We start from the raw sequence: 12619 nt of genomic DNA, 5'->3' as shown, positions 1-12619 counted from the left end.
GGGACCTGGGTGGCTCAGTTGTTTGAGTCTCTACCTTCAGCTCAGGTCCTGATCTCAGGGTCCTGGAAAAGAGCCCCATAGCACTGGGCTCCCTACTCATGGGAAAGTCTGCTTCTCCCTCTGCCTCTGTCTGCTGCTCCCCCCGCTTATGTGTGCTCTTACTCTCTGTCAAATAAATAAATAAAATCTTTTAAAAATAAATAAATAAAAATAAAAGAAGCTAGTGCAGGATTTTAGAGAAGAGCTTGTAGGGGATTTCTAAGAAGCCCTGAGTCCCATCTCTGCATTTTGTTGCTTTACAAGGAAATGTGAACCTTTCCCAGCAATAGACATGAGCTCTAGCCCCTAAGCATGAGTCAGAAGAGGCTTCACCAGGCTGGGTTTTTCCTGAAATGTAAACTTGCAGCTGGCTCAGTTTCCTCTAGAACGCCAATCACAAAAATTATCCAATGTTTAGTTGCCTCATTATTTTTCGGCTGAGGCTGGTGGTGTTTGAGTAGCTTCTAGCTCTGGCAACCCATAATTTCTGTTTCATATTCAAGTAGGGTTTAAACCTTCTGAAAATGTAATGGAAACATACACTTCATTTCTCTCTCCAAGGTTTTATGGATTCTCATCCCCAGTCCTCCTCCTAGTCTCCACTGCTTTCTGCCCTTTCTGGCCAAAATCTCACTCCCCATGACAGGCAGTTTGGTCAGAAAGACACACTGGAGGCAGCGTGTGGCACAGCATGCCCAGGAACCAAGGCCAGCTTCAGGAGGCCAGCTCCTGGAACCATCTCTTCCTTCGCTAGCCTCCAAGTTCCGTGATGTCACGAGCGATCTGCCCCCACCCTTCTGCTACTGGCTGGGGGCCAGATCCTTTAGGTTGATTCCCAAAAGGCTCTGGCAAGTTTTAAAACAGTAAGGAAAGAAACTTTGTAATTTTCCAGTGCTGAAAAAGGATAGTAGTGGATGAGGGGAGCTCCCTGCACAGCCAAAATTAACTTCTCTCCACTGTGATAATTGAAAGATTTTCAGTGATGTTCTTCTTATAATTGGGTTCAAAAGTACCTGCTCAGAGGAAAATTTGGAAGAGAAGAATACAAGGGAAAGGGTAACATAGGGCAGTGTTTGCAGCAATTTCCTGGCAATATCAAGATTACAGAATTATATGGGTGTATCTCACTCGGCTTAATAGCTGTGTCCTTGTGAACTTTCCCATAAATGGAATTTTAAAAAAAAAATGCAATCACTATAAGTACACAGGGAAAGATTGCCAAATAAAGGAAGGCTTAGGTGCCATGCTTTATAAAGTAAATTATCCTTAGATAATGTACATCACCCCTCCCACGCACACACATTGATCTTTTTTTATAAGTCTGAATTTTTCACAGGCTGGATTTTCATTAGGTAGGGGTGACTCTTACAACGACAACAGCTCTGAGGTCACAGCTGTTCTGAGTCTCTTAAACTGAACTTTTCATGATGTTCTCTGAGGAGTAGGAAGAGCTGCTGGGTTCTGAGGGGACTTTTAAGCTGAGAAAATCATCCCTGGGAGGAAACTGACCCAGGATCTTCCTTGTCTACCCCCAGAGTGGTGTGGGCTCTGGAGCACCCAGAGAAATGGTCAATGGCTAGATCCTGGACAAGTTGTTGGGGATAAGCTACTGCTAAATGTTGCCAAATCTGCCACAAAAGGCAGTGGGGTGCTGTGCAGAGAAGCATGAGTGCTGGGGCCAGACTGCTCCAATCTCTGAACCTCAGTATCCCTATCTGTAGAATGGGGTGATACAATAGTGCCTACCTCAAGGTAACACCTGGCATACAGTAAACACTCAAAAAGTGTTGGCTATTTTTAACTTGCCTGGGCTAGCTCTATTTGAACACAGGGGAAAATAACAAAAGAAGACCAAAGATCCTTGTGTCTACTGATGAGTGCTGGTCCATGCCAGATCCATGCTGAACCCCATCATTTAATCTATGTACACTGTACAATGCATCATCAATATTACCCCCACTTTCCAGTGAAAACTAGGAAAGGTTTAAGCAATTTTCAGAGGTCACACAGCAGACAAGGGACAAAGCAGCTATTAGAGGCCAGTGGCATTGTTCTTCCCACTCTGTCTCAGGCCTAAGATCAAAACCTTAAAGTGACTTTTCAAAGATGATGGTTTAGGGCCCAGAGGGTGTTTGGGTTTAGAAATAAACTTGGTTCCAGAAGTTCCATCAAAATGAAATAGAGGGTAATTCTTTGATTTAGTCCATAAAGATTGAGAATCTACAGTGTGCTGGCACTTTAGGTACAAAGGTGAATAAGGAAGGCCTCACCCTTGGCCTCAAAGTCCAGCATGTGAAATTATAATAAACCCCAGCCAGTGTTAGGATTTGGGTGTGAAGAATGTGCTTTTGGATCCACAAGTAAATAAGTGACCAACTTTACTGAGGAAAGCTTCAAAGGAGAAGTGACATTTGAAGGCTTCGCAAGTATCATCTTACCAAATCCTCTAGTATTGGGGAAACAGGCGATGATAGGACCCTGGGGCAGAGACAGCTAGGTACCCAGGTAGGATGTGAAGTCCCTTTCTTACTTGTGAAGAGAAGCCGGAGTCCACTTAAGCAGGCAATGGGGACAGCTCAAAGTCGACATTTTTCTACATTTTCCAGACTCCCTCGTAGGCAGCTATCCCTGCAATACACAAGTAGTGGTCACTGGGTTACATTTCCAAAAAAGCATCTTAAAAAGGGTGTGGGCTTACATGGGCTTTTTTTCTTACCCTCTTCCCCTGCTTTCGGCTGCCCGCCTGGAGGACGGATTTGATGGCTAAGGCTCCAACACCAACCTGTGACCTTGAGAAAGGAGGCCACAAGCTGAAGCTGGCAGGGCAGAAGGACAGAAAGAGCCTGAGTCCTTGGTGATGGTGACTTGCTGACCCAGCCTCACACTGCCTCCCTCCAGACATGTCTGTTTAAATGAAGGAAAAATAAAGTTCTATCTTGTTTAAGCCTGTGTTATTTCTGGTTGTTGTTATTAGCATCTGACCCAGACCCTAACTGGCAAATGCCCCTGAGGATATTAGGTGGTAGAGTTGGGGTGGAAATTCAGACAGCCTGACTCTCCACCCCTCATGCTTGCCCATAGCTCTGTGCTGTTGGGAATGAGCCTGCCGTCTGAGCAGAATCCAAGAGTCTAGAGTGTCTCCTTGAAAGTCTGATCTCTTTTTGTCAACTGTTTGGCCCTGGCAGCAAGCACACAGTCTGACACTCAGCAGGATTCCTTAAGGTCTGTTGAGTAAATAAATGAATAACTGCCCCTAAACTACTTCCCCAAGGAATGATTTTTCTGAGGGGCTCTGGAATGATTTCTGCTTCTTGAATTTCCCTAGGCTGATATCAGTGTGAAGCTTGTGAGAATACTGTGCTTTGAGATTTTTTTTCTTAAAGGAAAGAATAAATTAAAAATGACAGATAATAAAAATTTAAACAAAGATATACATAAAAATTCCTTGAATTAAGGAAAATTCTTTTTAATGATAAAGCAAAAAAAATGACTGAGAGGAAGAGTTGCTATCTCAAGTCTCCTTTTCAAAAACCTAGTTAAGGATTACAAAAATAATGGACATGACTTTATAAAAAATGGAAGGTTCTCTCATAATTCTCCTTCTATAACAGATTGTTAAATATCCTTTCAACTCTTTTTCTACACATAAAAGCATTAAAAGTATAGGGTTGTAAAAAAGAGCTCATGGTATATATACTATTTTGCAACCTTTGCTTTTTTCCAGGTAGCATCGTATTTTGGACATTTCTCCCTTTCTTGTATTTGCATTAATCTGGTTCTATTTAAGGCAGGAGAGTATCCTTTATCCTAATGCTCCCCTTTAAAAAAAAAGAAAGTGTCTGGATATATCTTTGACCTTGCTGTGTAAAGTGTCATCAGGTGTTTACAAGAGATGGTTGATGAGAAGGACATCAGAGATTAACTCTTACCCATAACAGAAGTAAGCTAGTCCCTGGGGTTGTTGAACTGGCAAATGTCCAGTTTTAGAAAAACAATACTCTAGGGTCAATGTTTTGTGACCAGAAGGCCATGAAGCTCAGAAGTAGGAACAAACAACCAGGCCGGGTCAGGAGAGCCTAGAAGCTTCCCGGATCCCTGAGACCAGGTCCCTCTGCCCCCTTCCTATCAGCACAGATGCTGGCCTAGGGGTGGGATGGAGGCTCTCCTGAGAAATTGGAATCATTCCTCAGCTTCACAGGAAATCAGTCCTTGCCTGACCTTCTGCTAGAGCTTGCCGGGTGCCGGCAGTCACCATTCTGGACTCAGGCAGTGGGGAGAGAGTGGCCAAAAAAGGAAAATCACAGGTGTGGCCTCGGCGCTGGGGCCTTGGGCTCTCCAGGGGGCAATGATCAACCCAAAACTCACTCCCACTGCCCCATCAAAATCAAACAAACATACTGTCCACAAGATTATCCCAAACCCATAAGTCAAGCTGTCATCAAGCTGATGACAGCTACTGTAACCTGAGCTTGCTTGGTACCCGTGGAGAGCAGCTGCGTATCAGCATGAGTAGCTTGTAGGGCTCAAGCCGCAAGACTGTGGGGAGGATGGGAGATAATCCAGCAGGGCTTTCAAAGAGGGAAGGAGGCCCAGAGGTTAGAGCCCAGCGACACAGACGCACATACCTGTGGCAAAGGCTGTGTTGGTGGCCACCATAGTGGCTCTGACTCAGCTGTGGTGGGGACGGGGGATGGATAATATATTAAGAAGATCCACAAGGGAATTGGTTCGGGAAGGAGAATGGGGCAGGGGAAAGAGTGAAGGTGTGACTGGCTTATTTATTTATTTATTTATTTATTTATTTTTATTTGACACAGAGAGAGAGAGAGATCACAAGTAGGCAGAGGCAGGCAGAGAGAGAGGGAAGCAGGCTCCCTGCCAAGCAGAGAGTCCGACATGGGGCTCGATCCCAGGACCCTGGGATCATGACCTGAGCCGAAGGCAGAGGCTTTAACCCACTGAGCCACCCAGGCACCCCGTGACTGGCTTTTGAGCCTGTGTTGGGGAGATTGACTTGACAAGATGGGCAACAGAGAGCAGCTGTGTCTGGGGCAGATCCCACCCACCCACAACGCCGCCGCCCCCCCCCCCCCCCCGTGCCTGCAGAAAGCCAGGCAGGCCACAGCTGCACCTGCTGGGCCCCCACATGCCATGTGTGGGTTAGGAAGCTGCCGTGCCTGGAACCTCACCTCCCCGCTCTTGAGCAAGCCAGGCGATACACACCCAATGGGCAGCCAGTCTTACTGATTCACTGTCAAAGTAGTTCAGGCTTTTCTAGCTGACTAGCTGGCCCAACTAGCATTTCTTCCTCCAAGATGGCAAGGCAGCTGGGCCTGATTTCCAGTCCAGAGTGTCCATGCCCTCCCGCCAGAGATCACCAGGTTCACCTGGAGTTGAACAGTGCTGGGGTCCTGGAGTGGTTGCAGTGAAGGCTCACACAACACCGTGGGGAAGCTGGGGCACATCTCAGTCCCAGAACTTACAGGAGTTGAGGCTTGGCTCAGGAGTTTCTCAAGAGCTCAACAAGGTGGGACTTTGCTCTGGATTAGATATTATCAGAAGCAGGGGTGATTCTATGCTTGGATATCTTATTTTCATTGAAAAGGCTAAGAGGAGTGAGACCAGGCTAAAGCTGAACTTAGTAAAGAAGTATCAGTCCCTCATATAAGCCAGGAAAAGGGCATCTTTGGTCATTTCTGTGGTTTGGACAGTGTTCTTATTTTTGTCTGTGTCCAGGCATGATTATGGAGTGATCTTGTTTTTGCTTTGTTCCATCAAGGTCACAGAACAACCTTGTCTGATATTGGTGTTCTATGGAAATATTTCTGTTAAACAGGAGAATGCCGAGGGCCAGTTATGAGTGCCAGGCGAGGTCCTAGATCTCAGGGGCTGCTTTTCTCTTTCTCTATTAGAACTGAGGTGTGTGTGACTCAAAGCAGCCAGGAGCCCTGGAGAGAATAGAACTTGAGGGTTTGTAATGTTCATGTTTTAAGCAGAAACTCCTCGAGGGCTGGAAGAGAAGCTGAGGGAAGCCCGGTGCTCCTGATCTAAGGCTGCCTCTGGTCTCTTCATTCAGGCAACAGACATTTATTGAGCAGCTAATATATCCAGGAACTTGGGATAGAGCTGTGAGCCAGATAGTTTTCAGGGAGTGGACATTTCAGTGAAGGACCCCAGAAAATAGGAGGGGACAATGAAGAAGATAGTCTTAGGTAGTGATAAAGAAAGTTATAAAGTAGACAAAATTAATTGAGAGAGTTGAGAATGATTTGGAGTCCAATTTGGAGAGATGGTCAAGTATACCCTGTCTAAAGAAGCGATGAGAAGGTGCAACATGGAGCTTTGCCATGAAAGTATTTCAGGCAGAAGAGATAGGATCTGCCGAGGCTTCTAGGAACAGGAAGAGTATCTCCGGAGCACAGTGAGTGAGGGAGAGATAGGCTAAGACAGGTCAGAAATGTGGGCTGGGTCAGGCAGTGGGAGGCCAGTGGAAGACTTTGGAGACAAGAACTGCAGGACTTCACATCCCCTCCTGAGACAGCAGCAGTTTGTGACATACTGACTTTCCTCTGCATCCTAAGGCCTATTTCTCCCCTCTGAGCTGGGGTCTGGAATATACCAGAAATCGTCTGAAATTCTCCTTAATCTACTAAAGTCAGTCATTGTTTACAGCAGTGCATTCATTTTCTATTGCTACTGTAACAAGCTGCCACAACTTAGTTGCTTAAAATGACACGCATTTATTACAGTTCTTGAGGTCAGATATCCCCAAATCAAGGTCTTGGCAAGGCCGTGTTCCTTCTGACGGCAGTATCTGTTTCTTCTGGAATTATCTTTCTTCTAGAGACCTTCATTTCTTGATTTCTTGCTTGTGGCTCCTCTACCTTCACAGATTATGATGGTGTATCTCCAAATCTCTCTCTCTCTCTCACCCCTGCTTCTAATCACATCTTGTTCTCCTACACTCCAGCCCCTCTTTTATAAGGACCCTTGTGTTTACATTGGGCCCACCCAGATAATTCAAGATAATCTCCCCTTCTCAAGATCTTGACTTAGTCACATCTGCAAAGTCCCTTTTGGCACCTGAGATAACATACTGATAGGATTTGAAGATTAAGACGGGGTCGTCTTCGGGGAGCCGCTCTGTCTACAACAGGGAGTCCTGTGGAGAGCAGGGAAGTGAAATCTGCCCCAAGCCATTCTATTAATGGGATGAATCCTTGCCCCACCTACCTCAGGAAGTTATTGTAAGTATCATATTAATTAATGTGGCATAATTGGGAAAATAAGAAGTGCCATAAAATCTAAGGAACAATTATGAAGTATTATGAATCCTATGAAACTTGAATGCAAAAGGGGTATTATAGATTAACAGAGAGCCAAATTTGAGTCCTGCTCCCCAGAATACTTGCTACATTCATTTGGGCAGGGAACTTAATGTCTCTGAGTTTCATTGGGTATAAAATTTGGAAAATGCTTTCAGCTCATTACAGCATGTGGAGTTTAAATTGGGTAATATAGGCAGTGGTGCTTTGTGAAATGCTACACAAATATGCTTTGTTAAATATTTCATAGGCAGGTACCCAAATGCTTTTTCCTAGATGCACAATTGAACCAGACCATAGGATAGTACCTATCAGACCAATACCAACAGATTTTAAACCTCTACTGTACCAAGTGAATGGGAAATAAGGAGGAGACAATAAACAAAGGGCCTCTCTTCTTGCCTCCCTCCTCAGCTACTGAGGGGTCAAAAAGCAGCAGGAGGAAAACTGTAGCATCTAATTGATTACTCAGGAAAAAACACAAGATAGGCCTTTTGAGAATACAGACTCTTCTGGAAATGAAGAGGTTTGGGGTTTAGGCTGACTTTCTCTGGAAGAATCCTATTTGGTCACATTTAAAACATTAAGTTGCTCAAGAGCTGCCTTATTCCTTTGGCACGTATTATGTAATCATGTGCATGGGCCTAAAACACATGCTTTCAGAGTGTGGTCTACAGACCCACAGACATTCACTTAGCATGCCATTTTAAGCACGGACCCCTGCACTAGACACTGTCCTTGGTTAAACACAGAAAATCCCCCTTCCCTCATGGAACTTCTAAGTTAAGAAGATAAATAGTCCTCAAATTATTCCATAACTGAATGTAAAATTCCAACCCAAATCCTTCCAAGGCAAGGTTCAAGGTGCTATCAGGGCTCACCCAAGGAGTCCGAACTTGACTTCTGAAAACCAACCATGGAGCTGAGATCCGAAGTCTGAGCAATTGTAGTCAGAGGGAAACTGAGGAGGGAAGAGTTATCCAGGTTGAGGGAGCAGCACACTTGAAGGTGAAGTTGAAGCATGGAATGTTTGAAGGCCTAAGAGAAAGCCAGGACATCCAGACTGTGCAGGTGAGAGGGACAACGGTCAAGATGCGGACTGCAGAGGTGGGCAGGGTTATACCAGCTACAAGGGGCACTGGAGTGGGCAGGCACAGTGACAAAGTCAGGACATAGTATTTTATCCAGTCCAGACTCCATTTTAATTTTAATATTTCTAATGAGACCCCTATCATTGTATGTTCCTAAACTAAAAAAAAAAAAAAATCCTTTAAGTAAGTAATGATTGTGACATAATTCTTACTAGGATAAGAGGTATGTTGTGTTCCCTTGCATAGGTGTGGGAAGGGTGCCCAGGTTGGCCTTCAGTGTGTGTACCTGGCCCCTCAGACTGGGTCCAAGACAGGAAGCCAAGACCAGAGCAGATAGTAGATTACTAACAGCAACTCTTGCCTCACTATTGTGCTTTCCCAAGCATCTCATACAAGGATCACTTTGGACTCCTACCCTCATGATGAGACAGACCGTTTTAATAGTGGGGAGGATTCCAATGACTTACCACAGGCCCCATAGACACAGAGGTGATACTTGAACCCACATTCACTGTTTCTAGATAAAATGTTTTCCCCCATGAGTCACTTACATACTCTCTCTCTGACCTCCTTAAAATCCTAGAACTCTAGAATTTTCAAGAGTTGAAAAGAACTTCGAGCATCAGCCAACTTGTTCAATTCTCTCATTTGGAAATTCCAGGAAGTTTGAAAATTTTGAGAAACAATCATACTTCGACAAAGACGAAAAGGGCTGTTTTCCACCCAAGGAAGAGAGGAGTCATTATTCTGGTCATTTCTAGTGACTCACTATTGGCTCCCAGGAAAACTCCCATCACTAGGGAGCTGTGATCTTGGCAAATCTCTTTCCCTGTACTGTCTCCATTTTCTTGCTCTAAAATAAAAAACATAAAGTGACCACAACTAAAGATATCAAATTCATCTTGCATCATAACCCAGCACACACATGTACACGCATACACATACAGAATTGAAACACAAGTTCCAAGAATCTGTACTAACCCTCACTAATGCAAGGCCCACTTTTCTCTTCTACCTTTCAAAAAAGGAGCTTTGCAATCTACTACACTGATTTTACTACCCACTAAAATGTGAAATCCTCAGGTTGGCAAACATGGGACAGGACCCTCTCTGAGGTGGCTTCCGGCCCTGGCTCCCTGACACCGCCCACCTTGGGGCTGCTTAGAGTCTCTTTGAGGTTTCTTCCTAGTAAGGCAAGTGTCTGGCCCTCCCCTGACCTGGGAGCTGTAGGGGCTTGGGGTTGACACTTCCTATCAGTCCTCCGGCCTCACAAACTACCTGTGGTTTTGTGGTAGTGTGTGCCTACGTGAATAAACAAGGCACCAAACATGACCTTCTGACCGCAGTCCACCAAGATTAGGTAGAGAAAAATCCAGACTCCGAGTCAAACTGCAGAGTGAGGGAATTTTGCTCATTTCTGCCAGCTCCCCAGCCCAGCTGCCCACACACCGCATACACACACACACCATATACCTCACCAGGATGCAAGTATCACACACATCACATGCATGGACACAGAACCCACACACAATTTGCACACACACATACACCTTATACACACACTAAAAACTTGTACACACACACACACACACAACTCTTAAGAGGTCCCAGAAATCCTCAGTTATAAAGCAGGAAAACCTATAATTTGAGTCAAAGGAAAATAATTGAAAGGTAATCTATAATCAGTCCTTAGAATCACAGAGTTATTTCCAACACTTGGGAAATCTGGCCTAAAAGTACACTGGCTATTCAACAATGACACCACTGAAGCATTTTGCTTTTAAAGCTGTACTCTCTTTTAAAATCAAATTAGAGGAGTAGGATATTTCAAATATAATTTTCTCAGGTTTAAATGTTCATTTTATGACTGCTTGTTTTTAATGTTATAATGTTTATTGGTTCACTTGTGATAACTTAATACTGGATATTTAATCTCACCTCTTTAATGACTTATGTATTTACTTAATGTTTTGAAACAGGCTTGTAAAGATGTTGTTTCGAAATGTCTTGCACACCCTGTTCACTGTTTTTTAAATTTAAAAACTGAATCACAGTGGGATGCCTGGAAGGCTCAGTCAGTTAAGCAATTGCCTTCAGCTCGGGTCACAATCCCAGGGTCCTGGGATCGAGTCCCACATTGCGGGGAAGCAAGGGGGGGTCCCTTGCTCAGCGGGGAACCTGCTTCTCCCTCTGCCTCTGTTCCCCCTGCTTATGCTCTCTCTCTCTCTGACAAATAAATAAATAAAATCTTAAAAAAAAATAGAACCACGATATGCATCCCAGTTTTTCACCAGTAAGTAAAGTAAATCACAAAATCCTGTGATTGCCATTTATCTTTGGTATTGCCAACCGCTGCAGGGACCTGGAGCACAGGCTCCCTTGCCACCATGAGGCTTCCAAAGTTGAGTTCACCATCTAGCCCAGGGTGTGGTGTCTGGGAAGCTCTCTGCCAATGTCTGGGGAGGGAACGGCTGGAAAAGAACAAGGCAGGGAGGCCAGGAGAGGAAGAAAAGAGAAAAGGAAGGAAGAAGAGAGAAAGAAAGGTTGAGGAAGAAGTGGAGGGAACGAGAATGGGTGTGGGCCAGAGAGAGAGGGTGGGACAGACAGACAGAAGGAACTATATGTTGCTGTGTCTTAGACGTCTGTTCTGTCTGGAAAATGGAAACCAAAGACCATTTCCATGACAAACCTTGTTCAAAATATTATTGCTGGAGCCCACCTGGTGAAGTGACAACTTTGTGGGAAGTACACTGGAAAATTCAGCTTTCCGTCTGCAATAGAGGAAGCAGATCTTGCTGAGACAGTTGACAGACACCCAGTTGTTTAGTCTTAGACATCGCAGCTCTGTGCCCTTTGCTATGGTAACAAAAGCCATGTCATGGAAATATAGGCATCACTCATCTCTGATGGTTTTCTTTTCATCTCTAAGGAGCACACTTGAGTTTGGGAAAGAGTGTCACAACTTTATTGCTTCTCTTTAGGATAAGAATAAATAAATACTTGTTATTTCTGAAGAATCAGAATACAGAGGTAAGCATACATAAGACAGTAAAGATGACCTATTACCCAAAACATTCAGAGATAGTCATTAACATTTCGTGTTCTGGATTTTAATTTTAGTACAAACATGCAAAAAATATATGTATATATGATCATACTATATATTTCATTATATAATCTTCAGCTTAACTTAATATGTTGAGGACATTTCTGTCTATATTTTTTAAATATTGCACAGTTTTCTCTTCTATTGACAAATAGTTCCATCCACCAATTTTTTGTTATTGTAAATGACACACTAAAGAATGTTCTTGTAAGGACGCATGGGTGGCTCAGTCGGTTGAGTGCCCTACTCTTGGTTTCAACTCAGGTCCTAATCTCCTGGGGATTCCCGGCTCAGCGGGGAGCCTGATTCCCCTCTCCCCCTGCCCCATTCCCTGCTCACAGACACACTCTCTCTCTCTAAAATAAACAAACAAATCTTAAAAAAAAAAAAAGGAATATACTTGTACAGGCATTTTTGTGCATTTATCCTGTTATTTCCTTAGGATAAGTTCTTAAATGTGAACATTTAAATGTCAGTATGCACATTTTAAAATGCTACATCAATTTGCCAAATTGCCCTCCAGAAAGTTTGAACCAATTTACATTCCCTTTAAAGTGTATAAATGTACCTACTCTCTCAAGCCTTCATCAACACTAGTTATTACACTCTTTTTAAAATGCTCCAGTTTTATAGGTTAAAAGGCATTTTCATTTTTATTTTAATTGGCATTTCATTTATTATGAGTGAGGTAAAATATTTTTCATGTTTATTGGTATTTGCACTTCTCCTCTTTGTATAACTTGCCTGGCCATGTTTCAACTCTATTTTTTCTAATGGGTTTCTGTTTTTTTTCATTGGTTTCTAAGAGTTTGTCATAATTCAAAAATATCAACCCTGTGTTGTCATATAGGTTGTGAATTCTTTTCTTAGTTTTTCATAACTTTGACTGTGCAATTTAGACATATAGAAGTTTTTTTTTGCATTAAGTGATCAATGTGTCAATAATTTCCTTTGGTTTTTTACCTTTGAATCATGTTTAGAATGGTATTTCTCATCCTAGAATACTATTATTTTTATCGGTGTTTTTTCTATCTTCCCTTGTTTTTTACATTTATATT

At 43.4% G+C, this 12619-nt stretch overlaps 1 long non-coding RNA gene across 1 annotated transcript in view; it reads right to left on the bottom strand.

The window, feature by feature from the left end:
- The window catches only part of LOC122893571, a 14608-nt gene extending 9110 nt beyond the window's left edge, over positions 1–5498 (bottom strand). Inside the window, exons 1-2 of the long non-coding RNA XR_006381653.1 lie at positions 5427–5498; positions 2570–2667 (exon numbers count right to left, since the gene is read on the bottom strand). This is a non-coding gene — a long non-coding RNA (uncharacterized LOC122893571). The remainder of the gene's footprint in view (positions 1–2569; positions 2668–5426) is intronic.
- Positions 5499–12619: the final 7121 nt, after the last annotated feature.

The sequence above is a fragment of the Neovison vison genome, chromosome 13 (assembly GCF_020171115.1).
Source record: "Neovison vison isolate M4711 chromosome 13, ASM_NN_V1, whole genome shotgun sequence".
Lineage (NCBI taxonomy): Eukaryota > Metazoa > Chordata > Mammalia > Carnivora > Mustelidae > Neogale > Neogale vison.
Note: the sequence above shows the minus strand (reverse complement) of the source record. Positions and strands in the feature narration are given on the sequence as shown.